Source organism: Pinus tabuliformis, chromosome 3_1 (genome assembly GCF_031772625.1).
Source record: "Pinus tabuliformis cultivar Carrire ecotype Pingquan chromosome 3_1, CPIR1, whole genome shotgun sequence".
NCBI lineage: Eukaryota > Viridiplantae > Streptophyta > Pinopsida > Pinales > Pinaceae > Pinus > Pinus tabuliformis.
The window spans coordinates 604,765,452-604,779,227 of NC_142301.1; the positions used below are offsets into that span (position 1 = coordinate 604,765,452).

The 13,776-nt window shown below is 36.4% G+C and overlaps 1 long non-coding RNA gene across 11 annotated transcripts in view; it reads right to left on the reverse strand.

Moving 5' to 3' along the window:
• Positions 1-8,840, reverse strand: part of LOC149188451 (uncharacterized) — a 176,770-nt gene extending 167,930 nt beyond the window's left edge. For 2 of the 11 annotated variants that reach the window (XR_016256278.1, XR_016256275.1), the window contains exons 1-5: positions 8,320-8,667; positions 7,862-7,922; positions 7,650-7,749; positions 7,428-7,488; positions 7,166-7,344 (exon numbers count right to left, since the gene is read on the reverse strand). This is a non-coding gene — a long non-coding RNA (uncharacterized LOC149188451). Of the gene's footprint in view, positions 1-7,161; positions 7,345-7,427; positions 7,489-7,645; positions 7,750-7,861; positions 8,222-8,319; positions 8,668-8,702 lie in introns of those variants that run through there. The other 9 variants (XR_016256276.1, XR_016256281.1, XR_016256283.1 and 6 more) reach the window with 9 other exon arrangements.
• Positions 8,841-13,776: the final 4,936 nt, after the last annotated feature.

The window sequence follows — 13,776 nt, forward strand, 5'->3', positions numbered from 1 at the left end:
TACTGGTTTGCCTACAATTCCTAGGAAACTTAAGCAATGTGATGCTTACATTCTAGGAAAGCATGGCAAACAGTCTTTTCATGATTCACATTCTAGAGCACATAGAAAACTTGAACTCATTCATTCAGATTTATGTGGTCCAATGCCTGTTCCTTCTACAAATGGAAATAAACATATGATGACATTTACTGATGACTACACCAGAATGTGTTGGGTTTATTTACTGAAGAACAAATCTGATGCTTTTCAAACATTCAAGAATTTTCATACATGGATTGAAAATGATGCATAATCTCATATTGGCTCTATTCGCATTGATAATGGAAAAGAATACACTTCAAATGAATTTGAAAACTATCATCGCCAACATGGGATCAAACATCAAACAACTGTGCCTTAGAATCCCCTACAGAACAAAGTAGCTGAAAGAATGAATAGGACAATCTTAAATATGGTGCGCTCCATGATGTTCTTCAAGAATGTAAAATTGATGTTTTGGGTTGATGGAGTTCTATGTGTTGTATATGTAAAGAATAGATGTCCATCTAATGCCATTAGAAACAAGACTCCTTATGAAATGTGGTATGGGCACATTCCTTCGGTAAAACATCTCAAGGTCTTTGGTTCCACTTGTTATGCCTTGATACCAAAGGTACATAGAAACAAACTTGGTGCAAGGAGTCGTAAGTGTATCTTCCCTGGGGTATTCAAACACCTCCAAAGCATACCATCTCTATGATGAAGTCAATAAAAAGTTTGTTGTATCTAGAGATGTAATCTTTCTTGAATCATCCAAATCTGACATGTCGTTGAGCGGCAACTTGATTGCTTAGATAGATTCGCAAATACAAAATCATTTCAAGAATTTGATAATCAGATTCCACATCTTGAAGGGGGGATTCCTATACTGGATCAACCTGTGGAATCTTCTTCTGAAGCACTCTCTCCCCTGCATGAAACTCCAACCACTGATGATACTTTGAGTGATGTGATTGACAAAATTGGGAGACTCAATCTTGATTCAGTCCCAACTCAATCAACTGAGCAGCTTGGACCATCTCAAAAAGGTCCCCCAAAGTGGCTGACAAAGACACTTGAAAGTGTTCATCCTTATGAGGTTGGAAAGACAGGAACTAGAAATTCAACCTGGCAAAATGGAGGTGATGTAGATGACTCTAATTCACCTGTTGATATGGATGTTTCTTATGATTGTGAATTGAATTTGTCTACAGATTTTGAACCAACTTCCTTCAAAGAAGCCGCTTCTCATGATGAATGGAAAGAAGCGATGCAAAAGGAGTATGATGCCTTGATAAAGAATGGCACTTGGAAGCTGGTTGATCCTCCATTGGGAACCAAACCAATTGGCTGCAAGTGGGTCTACAAGAACAAGTATAACGCTGATGGCTCACTTGACAAGCACAAAGCCAGGCTTGTGGCAAAAGGTTTTGCACAGAAGGAAGGGGTACTTTTTCCCCCACAGCAAAATGGGCTACCATCCGGACACTCTTTGCCCTAGCAACTCAGAACAATTGGAAATTCCATCAAATGGATGTAAAAACTGCTTTCTTGAATGGAGATCTAAAAGAGAATGTTTTTATGTCCCAGCCTAAAGGATTTGTTGTGAAAGGACATGAACATAAAGTATGCAAACTTGTGAAATCCTTGTATGGCCTCAAACAAGCACCACGAGCCTGGTATGAAAAACTAACTGAGCATCTTCTGAAACTCAATTTCAAACATTATGATCTTGATGATGCAACTTTGTTTGTCAAGAAAGTTGGCAAAACAATTGTATATCTTGTGGTATATGTAGATTATCTTTTGATGACAATGAACAATGAGAGCTAAATTGCATCCATAAAGAAGTAATTGAGGAAAGGTTTTGAAATGACTGATTTGGGCTATGTTCATTACTATCTTTGTATTGAAGTAACTCAACATCTGAAGTCCATATTCCTTTCTCAAAAGAAGTACATTGGAGATCTGTTGAACAGGTTTGGCATGACTGAATGCAATCCTCTAACTACTCCAATGGAACAAAACTTAAAGCTCACATCCATTGAAGGAAAAGAATTTGAGGATGCAACAAAGTATAGACACCTTGTAGAAAGTCTCAACTACATGCCTACTACCAGACCAGAAATTTCGTTTGTTGTTGGAATCCTCTCCAGGTTTATGCAAAAGCGTTGTGAGGGACATTGGTCTACTGCAAAAAGAGTTCTAAACTACTTGAAGGGAACTCAAGACTTTGGACTCAAGTATACACAGGTGGGCAACTTCAACTTAATTGGATACTCTAATTCAGACTTCAATGGATACAAAGAAACTGGGGTATCTACTTCTGGTTATGCGATGAGTCTTGGATGAGGAGCTGTCTCCTGAAGAACATGCAAACAATCAGTTCCAGCAGATTCCACAACAGAGGCAAAATATGTGGTAGCAGCTGAGGCAACAAAAGAAATTGTGTGGCTCAGGAACATTATGGAATATTTGCAAGTAAAACAAGTACATTCGACTCCAATCATGATTGACAATACCTCTGCAATAAAGTTGGCCAAGAACCCAAAGTTCCATGATCGAACGAAGCACATCAATACAAAATATCATCTGATTCGACATCATGTTGAGGCCAAAACAATCCATCTTCGCCATTGTTCCACTAATGAGCAGATTGCAAACATCTTCACCAAAGCGCTTGGAAGATAAAAGCTTGAAAGATGAAGGGGGGGAATGTGGACACCTAATCATAGGGATTGGGTGAACAATTGTAAATAGTGTAAATAATTAATAAGAGAAAATGAAGAGTCATCGAGAGATGAAACTCAACAGTCACTCCCTCATGTATATAACTATGAACAACCCAAATGAATAAATATAATCTCATTTGAGGAGTCACCTCCTGGCCTGACATTTTCATCAAGGAAAGGGGTAGGGTAAGATAAGTTTTTGTGGTGATAAAGAAGAAGTTACCATCCACAAAAGGCGAGGGTAAAGAAAATCAATTTTCCACAGCCAAAATGGGAGCTAGTATAGGGACTATTGAAAATAATGATGTTGATGAAAAGAGAAGCAAACCACAAGATTGTAACATGCCCAAGGGACATTAGGTGCAAGGAGATAGGAAGAGGGGATGAGAAGCCACCAAAAGGATATATTATATTAATTCACTAAAGGGCAATGACATTTTCATCAAATTTATAGTAAAGAATGTGAGAGGTAACCTACATGGCATTCTTCAAGGGATGGTATAGCCCAATAGCTAGCTTAAGTCATTTAAGTAAATACAAAAGGCCAAGAGAAAGCAAACTTTGGCCAAAGAGAAAGATTTTGTTAATGGAGGTTGTTGAATTTGTGCTTACTTAAGAGATTTGATTTCATGCTTCACATGTTTTGCATATGTCATTGCAAAATAAAAGAAAACAGCCACTTCCCCAAGTCCATTCATGTCATCCTACTTGGATTATTCTATGCATAAAAGTAAAATAAAATAAATAAATACAACAAATAATTTCACACTACCCAAAAAAAATTATGTTTTTTACCTTATGTTCTCTACTGAGACTAATGGCTACCTTTTTCTTATAGGTCCCAGCTTTAAGCAAAAGAAAAACAAAAGCCCAGAGGAAAAGGAAATGGGAGACATTGTCACAAGATAAGGCAAGAGTGGGCAAATGTGATGGGAAATAAGGTGACTTCTTTTTTTTGCTTAAGTAAGAGTGGGTCCTTCTATTTAATTATCTAAAAAAAGTTACATAGTGTACATTATAAACAAAGGAGGTGTGGCCCACCTATATGTCGAGCCAACCATAGCCTTTGTTACCAAGCCAGAATCTCATACAATGGGCCAAGGGCCCACAAAACATTACAAAATATCCTCCGTAAACCGTGCGATCTTGCTCCAAAGATCTAACAGTCGAGAAGCATTTTGGGTGGCTAACATGCTTACCCCTTATCCTTTTACTCAGACCCGATAAGACCAATGAACCAACTTTAAAAATCATTTCAGGTCCGCTTAGGGAGATAACCCACAAGCATTTTACCTGCCCAAAATCCACTAGAAACACGCGATCCTGATGTGACTATGCGACTAGCACGGAACTTAACCGCTGTATCGGACCCGAAGCTAGATAAATATCCCGCCTAAGTAATTTCGGGTCCGATTTTATTGTTAACGTTCTTGCTGTTATCCACGCGAAATTCATGGGATTGCTACGATTTCACCATCCTGCCACCATTTTAAATGAATCCTTGGCCCAATTAATTAAAAGGCCCTTCTTAATGTAATTAGGGTCCATGCGAAGACTAATCCTGTTTATATTTTCCAGCCCGAGAACCATAAGTTTATATAGTTCCGAGAGCATTTTCCGTCCCGAAAACCAAATGCAGACTTTAGAGGGGTACCTAACCTCCTGCTCGCACTTTGCCATATACTGCTTCCCCCTATGGACCAAAATTCCTCTGTCTCCCTCAGTCTTCATCCTACTTATTTTCCTTGCTCTGATAGAACTCTCTGTCTAAGGTCGCCTGTCTGGAACATTCTTCTCGCAAATGTCCTTGGGGAGTCCCTATCCAGTCATATCTTATATTGCTTTTGGAACAGAGCACGCCTTCGTTTGCCAAAATATCTACTAATCTGTTGGTTGTTCTGTGCACATGGATAAAACTAAGGGTTCTCATGTTTTGCAGGCGGGATTGAATACGTTGAATTGGGTGGCTTCAATCTTTAGACAAACACACAGGGACATTGGCAACATCACCAGTACTTTGAAGAATTGGAGGAAAAATTTCTCTGCAAATGAAATAATCAACAAAGCGTGGGCTTTGGTTCCAGGCTTTATAATCTGGGATGTCTAGAAAGAACGCAACAATAGAATCTTCAAGAACAGGATTGGGTCACCCCAGAGCATCATGGCTCAGATTATAAGACAGCTCAAAGAGACTGTAGGAACCCTCATAAAAAACCTCCCTGAAAACCAACCTCAAGATCAAGATGAGCAGATACTTCTAAATTTGGGACTACAAGGGCTTTTCCCCCAAGGCACAAACAAGACTGTAAGTCATATAACAACTGATAAGGAATTTTGACAACCTCCACCTCAGGGTTTTATGAAATGCAACATAGAAAGGAAACCCTACTATGGCTGGTTATGGAGGAGTCATAAGAGATGAAAGGGGTTTCATAAAACCATCTTTCGCTGTCATTTGGGGAAGGCCAACAATAACAGGGCACAGCTCATGGCCATGGAACATTGCCTAGAAATCTTTAGGGACTCAAATTTACATAACATCATAATTGAAGCTGATTCCGAATGGAAAATAAGGTGACTTCACAAAGCCATTCCAAACAAAATAGAGGGGGTGTGAGTGGAATAGCTAGACCAAGTGTAATGATATTAGGTTTTAATCTATTCGTAAAAGGTTGACGGTTAGAACCTTCAGATATTCTCCATCAATGGAGGATTCTAACTTTTATAAGAACAAACCATCCAACAAGAAGGAAAAAGAGGAAATATGAACTCTTATATAAAATATCACTATTAATAAAGAAATTATTTTTTTATTAAAAATATGGGAGTTATTTTTGTATTAAAAAAATATAGGAGTTACTAAGAAGCTCACACACTTTTATGTTGAAAAGAAAGAGTATATGACAAAAGACCCTACAAAAACCACTACACTAGTAAAAGCCTCGTGAAAAAAAGTATAAAATCACTAGACAAATCAAACAAGAGTGTCTATAGAGCAGTTGAAAGCTATAAGTAATGATTGATATTGTTGATTTTCAGAAAGTTTGGTTATTTACAAGATTCTGAAAAACAGCTATGTTAAAAATTGAAACTACTTTGTAACAGAAGTTGTAAATTTCAAAACTCTCAATGAAAATCTGAATATGGTTGAAATATAATATATATACTCAAACTACTATTAAAAAAAATATTTATGATTTGAAATTCACGCAGATTTGCTATAAAGATATAACAACAAAATATAAGGACAAAGTAGACCTACATATTCTTGGTGTCTACTGGATATGATGTTGTAACCTTACTTTATTTTAAAAAATGCTTATCTTCTTTCCCATCAGAATGACCTCTATATGGACATGTTTTGATATTAAACCATTCAGAAACACAGGACGGGGGGCTCGACATGGGCATGCTTTGAGGCTAATTATGTTTCAAAAAATTCTTAAGCAAATGACAGTATAAAGACATGTTGGGCCACTCACAAAAGGCAGAGACCTCTTGAGCCTAATTCTGTTTCAGACATGTTCTTAAACAATAATAGAATAAAGATATGTTGGCGACTCACAAGGTTTATTGTAAGAATCTTGTGGTTGAGAAAAACATGTTTGTTGTACCAGTTGCTCAGTCCACTAAAAATTTCGTAATAACCAGGGCCAGGACCAGCGGCCATAGTCAGCATTCCTTCTAATATCATAGACTGAACTGAGAACGCTGGTAATGCTCAAAGTTGGTGAGGTTTTAATTTTCTAAACATATAAATATTTCCTAAGATGTTTAATAATCTCGCTGTATATTCTAATAATATGCATGGAAGCAACTTTCAGATCGGTTGTGTCCGAGTACTTCACCTCACAATGAATACAGCGAGGTGGTTACTGTATTAGGTTTTCACCTCTGCTTCTGGTCTCTTCCTAAATAATTGATCTATTGTTTCAATTTGGCACCCAGTGGTCAGTGGTCTTGGTTAGATCGTGGGCCATCTGAATTAAGAAACTTAATGTGTGTTCAAATAATTTGATTAAATTGCATGTCCTTGCCAAAATATTTTACAGGAAGCCCAATGTCTGTAGTACATATCGCTTTGTAATTGGAATTTTTAAAAATTGGTGATAACTGGCCACTTTATAGATCGGTACTACCCATGCATCCGGAATAGGTACATAGAGTTGCTTTGAAATGAATGAGAATATCCAGAATTGAAACTTGACAGATAAGTTCGTTCGGGTTCGACTATGAATACCCTAGTTTATAATGAAGCAGTATTAATGATATATTTTCACATGCAATGAATATATGCACTTAAATGTAAAATTTGCAGCAATACCCAGACTGAATATTTGGTTCCCTTCGATGTTTTCTCTCCGAAGTGACTGACAGAATCTGTACACAGAGACTGTGATAAAATGCGTACCTACCTGATATTGATTAAAGATTCGGGTGATGGGGACGTCCGAAGCCTGTGCGAACCACTGCTCTTAAGCTCTCCTTCTGGGGCATTCATGATGTCATGTGATCCCTGTTCCGCAATTTGACGATAGACCATTTCGATTGCCAATTTGGTTGTCTATCGTTTAAATGTAACCCTCCTTTTAACCTGTTGCAGAGATGAGAGATAATTTTAAATAATTAACCAATAAGCAAGAACTCAAAAACGAATTAGGACCAAACCGTCTTTACCTGGAACACCAGTAAACTTATTGCGATGGCTAAAACCCTTGCGAATTCTCACAACTTCGTTCTGAAACAAATTATAAATTAAAAAATAGTTAGACAGTGCAACTCCTGCGTCCTATCTTTCTGCTCTGCGTCCTACAACAAAATAAAAGCGGCTGAGCAATCAGACTAGGCAGAGCTAAAAAAATCTGTACCAACGGAGATTGTGATAAAATATGTACCTACTTGATAGTGATTTGAGATTCTGGTGAAAACTGGGACGTCGGAGCCCTGTACGAGCCACTACTCTTAAGCTGTCCTTCAAGGGCATTCATGAATGTCATCCCTGTTCCACAATTTGACGACAGACCATTTCGATGTTAGAGGTGTGACATAATTTTAAATAATTAACCAATAAACATTAACTCCCAAACAAATTAGAAATAAACCGTCTTTACCTGGAACATGAGTAAACTTATTGCAATGGTCTAAACCCTTCCGATTGTACACAACTTCACTCTGAAACAGATTATAAATTAAAAAACAGCTAGACAGTGGAACCCTTGCGATTTATCTTTCTGCTCTGCGTTTTGCAACAAAATAAAACCGGCCCGGCAGTTAGACTGAGTAAAATTAAGAAACTAATGAAGAGGAAAACAACATCGTGAAATGTGGCATTTATAGAGTTCACTTCATCATCATTGACGGCCCGGTGCCACGATTAAATGTAATTTCTATCATAGCATTCATAACAAGTTGACTGACGTGGACCCTAAACCGAGAATGAACTGGGATTAGCTTTGTACCTAAAGCCAGAATGCACCTACCCACACGATAACAAAATAGAGCCACAGAGCTTTATATAATTAATCAATAAACATGAACTCTAAACAAATTAGAAACAAACCGTGTTTACCTGGAGCATCGGTAAACGTATTGCAATGGTTTAAACCCTTGATATTGCACTCAGCTTCACTCTGAAACAAATAATAAATTAAAAAACACCTAGACAGTGAAACCCTTGCGATTTATATTTCTGCTTTGTGTCTTGGAATAAAATAAAACCGGCCGGAGAGTCGAACTGAGTAAAATTAAGAAACTAATGTTAAGCCATAGTGGAAAAGAACATCGTGAAATGGTGGAATTTATACAGTTCACGTCATCGACATTGACGGCCCGGTCCCATAATTAAATGTAATTTTAAAATAACATTCACAAGAAGTAGATTGACCTAAACAGTGAACACTAAACCGAGAATGAAATGGGTTAGCCCTGTACCTAAAGCCAGAATGCACCTACCTACGCGTTAACAAAATAGAGCCACAGATTGTGTGAACCTCGCTGATTTTAGGGTAAGAATGAGGCGAATAGCTGTACGAATGACAAAAAAACAATTATAAAACAAACCTGCGTCATCTTTCCTTATCTCCGCAATTTTACTCAAAGTAAACCGACCGGGCAGACACACAAGGTTAAAATGACGGAACTAAGGTTAACGCCTAACCCGAGAAGAAGAAAGAACACCATGAAATGTAAGATTAGTACAGGTCAAGTCACCATCTAGTTTTGAGGAAAATTTTAGTCGACACGATTTCTAAGAGATCATTTAAGTTCCGTCCAATTGGTAGAGGTAAACTTTTTAATAAGCCACTCGCAGAAACTAAATTGACCTAACCCTTCACCCAAGAATGAGCTGTTTGCCTGAACCGTAAATAGAGAATGATTGGAAAGAACGTACTTACCTGGTTAGGCTACGCTCATACCTACAGGCCAATAAATGATGGACAGATGTGTGTACCTCGTTGTTTTTCAGGGCAATAATGAGGCACAAGGCTGTACGAAGGACACAATTAAAAATAAATATGTCATATCATCTCGGCAATTCCATTCTGCAAATCATTCTAATAATGAAACTGCTTCTGACTATCCCAATCTTTATATGGTTTAAAGTTTAAACAACTACTAGGGCTCTATTGATAGCCATTACTACCAGTCAGTTTTCCAATCTGAAACATAATCTATAAAATAGAACTAAACGTACCTGCTTGTAACTTCATAGAAATCTTACATGACGGATTTCATCTCCTCCTCGACATGCTCCAATTAAATAAAAACTGGATCAACCATTGCAAACACAAAGGCACAAATGAAAAGGAAGAGAAAAAACAAGTAAAAGCGCCATTTACAGCCCAAACAAAATGAAAAACACCAGAAAGAAAATTGATTCTAACAAAAAATATGCATGGCCATGCATCAATCTAAACAAAATTTGGACAGACAAAAACAATGCAGACCGAGTAGTCGAGAAAGAAATGAAAGTGAGGGCATGTCGGTTGCATGAACATCTATTATATACCCTCTCCCCTTCTAACGGTCACAAGCGCTCTAACTAGTAGCTTTTTACTTCCCAACAGGGGAATGGGCGCGGCGTTGCTTCTATTCAAAATTTGAATGCTGTGGATGACACGGAAAGAGCGAAAATATTCCTCTGCTTTTACTTCCTTGGCATATGTCAGCTTTGATCTTATTTTTTATAAAAAAAAAATCTATTATAAAAATAAGTGTTAGCATTAAGATAATATTCCTAATAAACTTACTGGGTGGAGAAATATTTTGCATATCAGCGACTTCCCTCGTTGGAAAATGGATGTCACAGAAATCATTGTTATTAAACTTTGGGTGTTGCTCTGATCGTCGGCCTCGTTTATTTTGTCAAGATCCATTCATTTTTATTCTCTTATTTCAACAATTGAATGTTGTTGTATAAATAAATGTATTTTATTTTGAAATTAATTTGCGAAGTATGAAAAAATATTTTTTTATAAATTTATATGTATTTTAGAGTATATATTGTAATATTAATTATTTTAATTTTATCATTTTAAAAAAGTATGGCTATTTAAATATTAAAAAAATAACATTTAATTTAAAAATATATTAAAATAAAATTGTTTAATTTTTATTTAAAATAATGATATTTCATTTTTCTAATTCAAAATTGTTTTCGATACACACAGATTAAACGTGTTTTTACTCATAATTTATATATGACCCTCCACTCAAGAAAAAATATAATTTTGAAAAACAACTATGAATTTATAAAAATATATTTTTTGATTTTTTATTAAAATAATTAATTTTTATAATAATTTACACTATAATTTAAAATAATACTATCAAATTTATAAAAAGCAAAACTTGAGAGTAATTAACGAATCCATTGTGAAGCATTATACAGTGATGGTGGCATTATACAGTTATGAATGATTGGTCCAATGGCTACTGTTTGCATCTCGGTAACCAGGACTTCGTGGGAGGTCACCCATCTCACATCTGAGTCAAGTGTTTTTAACTATGGAGTTTTCCCCACAATCAAGCCCACTTAATGTGCTACCCCATTTGCAAAATTTTAGCAAATATTGTGCCTCATGAGCCATTCAAGTAGAGCTCCTTTCACTCTTATGTATTTAAGTATTGAGGGTCTTTAGCAGATCATTATATTAGATATCACCTAATGCAATGAGTGTTAAGTGGACTCTTCAAAAATCATGAGAAATTAGTCAATTGCTATTGCCTCTCATAAAAATGGTCATAATTGAATCCCAAAAAATGATATCTAATATAATGCATGCGAAAAACCCTCAATACTTAAATATATTTCATAATATTTTTATTTACTAATAATTATAATTTTATTGTTTTGATTATAATATATAATTTTAAAATTTAAAATTATTAAAATTAAAATTTATTTTATTAAAAAATTAATATTTGAGCCCAGACCGGAACAAGAAATGGGCTACTTCCATGGGCCCTTCATTGAAGACCCTTAAATACACCAACAAGACGTGTTGTTTTTCGTCCATGACAAGCTGCGGTACATGCTTTTTGCAATATTCTGTCTCTGTCGGGACTGGATATCTGTACAGTTGATAGTTTTCTCTGGATAGCGCTGTTGTTTCAGACAGTATTTGTTTATGTAATTTTTTTAATAATATCTAGCAGGATGTAAAGGTTTTTTTGGGACATTCCGGTGGCTACAACCCCTGTTTTCTTTTAATGGGCCGGTGTTTCGAATTAACATTGATCATGACATAGTCATTTTTTGGCGGGTTTTATAAGGTTTTGTTTTGTTTTGTTTTTTTTTTTTTTCTTCCCGAAGGTGGCAAAACTTTTCAAACTCAGGGGTCAAAACCAACAGTGAGGATAGCTATCTCTGGCTGCTATCCGCGAATGTCGGTTTGACTCATCACTGTTATCAAGGAAAACCATGCCACCTGTAATAACCCGCTGGTGGTCGTAAGGGAGCAGGTTTTCACTCTGCCAGATGCCTCTGGGTCTTGGGCCCTTAACCTGTTTCCTTACGTCCGAAGAAGACGAGTTCTTAGCCAAGGAGAAGCAGTTTTACGGCATACTCTAGGCCTTGAGACTGGTTTTATGAGTTGAAGCAGTTTTGCGGCATACTCCAGGCCTTGAGACTGGTTTTATGAGTTGTAACATATAAAATGTAATTTTTTTGGGAAAATTTTAAATTATTAGGAAATTAAACTAAAAAAATATTTTATGGATTATACTAAAAAAAAATATTTTATGGATTATATCTTGAAATAATAAAACTAAAATATAACTAATATTATTTAAAATAATAATAGGCCTCACAATAGTGAAGGTGCTTAACAACAAGCAGTTCAACCAATTAAGATAACCCTTGCAATTGTTGCTAACATTTCTCTTATATCACACAAGATTCAATATCATGCAAATTAATATTAATTTTTTTAACAAAAATGACAATAATTTATATTAAAAGTTGTGCCCTTTTTCATCAACTACTTGGGAAATGAGTTACAATATGTTCTCCTCCTTGTGAAAAAAATAAGAAACTAGCCTCCTCCAAAAAGGAGAAAGGAGGGCAACGTTCCAAAACTAAGTCTTTTGTTTGTTACGCCTACTGCTTCACAAGAGTAGGGGTATGTTTTAACAAATTGTTTAGACAAGAAAATGCAGAAACATACCATTTATATAAATTACTAGAAGATGGCCCATCGCTTGACCTGCATAATTCAGGACCTAAGTTCTTCCTACTATGATCATTATTGCTTTTTGTTGTGAGTGGGGAGGAATGCTGTTTTTTAAGCACTTCTGAATAGGAAGGGAGAGAAGAGGAGGACTTATTCTTGGCCACCTTACCAACTTCTTCATCTTTTAATGCAAGAGAGACCTATGGGGGAAGCTTTCCCACCTCAAGAGTTTTCCTTAGAGGGTCGTGACTTGGTTCTTCTTCGTCAATCAAATCAAAAGGAGCCTTTGGAACATAATTGTTTGGTTGATCCACTTGGGCCTCAAGATTCTCACCTTAATCCTCTAGAGCATTTGGGACTTCAAAGCTATTTGAGGAAATGGGTTGATGCTTAGATTCCACCTTACATGTTTGTTGCTTTTTACTTCCATGCTTCTTATGCTTCCTTTTAACGAGAATGAATCCTTGCATAGTTTCTCCTCACTCTTCATTAAGAGGAGGATTTCGAGAGCTTCGAGAAGCTTATGGTTTTAGACAGCGTTTCACAAAGTGTCTTTACTCGTGGAAAATATTACATTTAAAAGAAACATGTTTGTAATCTAGAGCATAGAAATGACACTAACAGGCCTCCCATATAGGTACAATTCAAGGCCAATATTACCATCCTTTAACACATTTTAACCTCTTTTTTTACATTTGATGATATATTTTTGAGCTATAATGTGTTCACTAGGAAGGTTAAGGAATATTTGTTATATCATGTAGCCTAATGCATTGAATGTGCAGGACAAAGATCATTTATTGTGTAGAACACGTTGGAGACCAATAGGAGAAAATTTAGGAGGTGTGTTCCTTATATCAGCCCACCAATAACTCAATTGGATTATGGGTAGTTACTACCCCTTAGTGACCATGAGAACCCCAGGGGACTAGAGGGAAGAAACCCTCCCTTCAAGGAGGTTGTCCCTCACTAATTTTTGTATAAATAAAGGAGCTTAGCAGATCATGTAGCTTAATGCATTGAATGTGCAGGGCAAATATCATGTATTGTGTAGAACATGTTGGAGACCAATAGGAGAAGATTTAGGAGGCTCGTTTCTATATCAACCTACCAATAATTCAATTGGTTTATGGGTAGTTACTACCCCTCGGTGACTGCGAGAACCCCAGGAAACTAGATCCAATTTTGTAGGAATTTTGGAGGGAATAAACCCTCCCTTCAAGGAGGTTGTCCCTCACTCATTTTTACATAAATAAATTAGCTTAACAGCTCAGTAGGGATCGACTTTCAGAGGAAGATAGTGACTATTAGAGAAAGAGCTTGCTACCTGTTGTTTCCATTGTCATGTTATG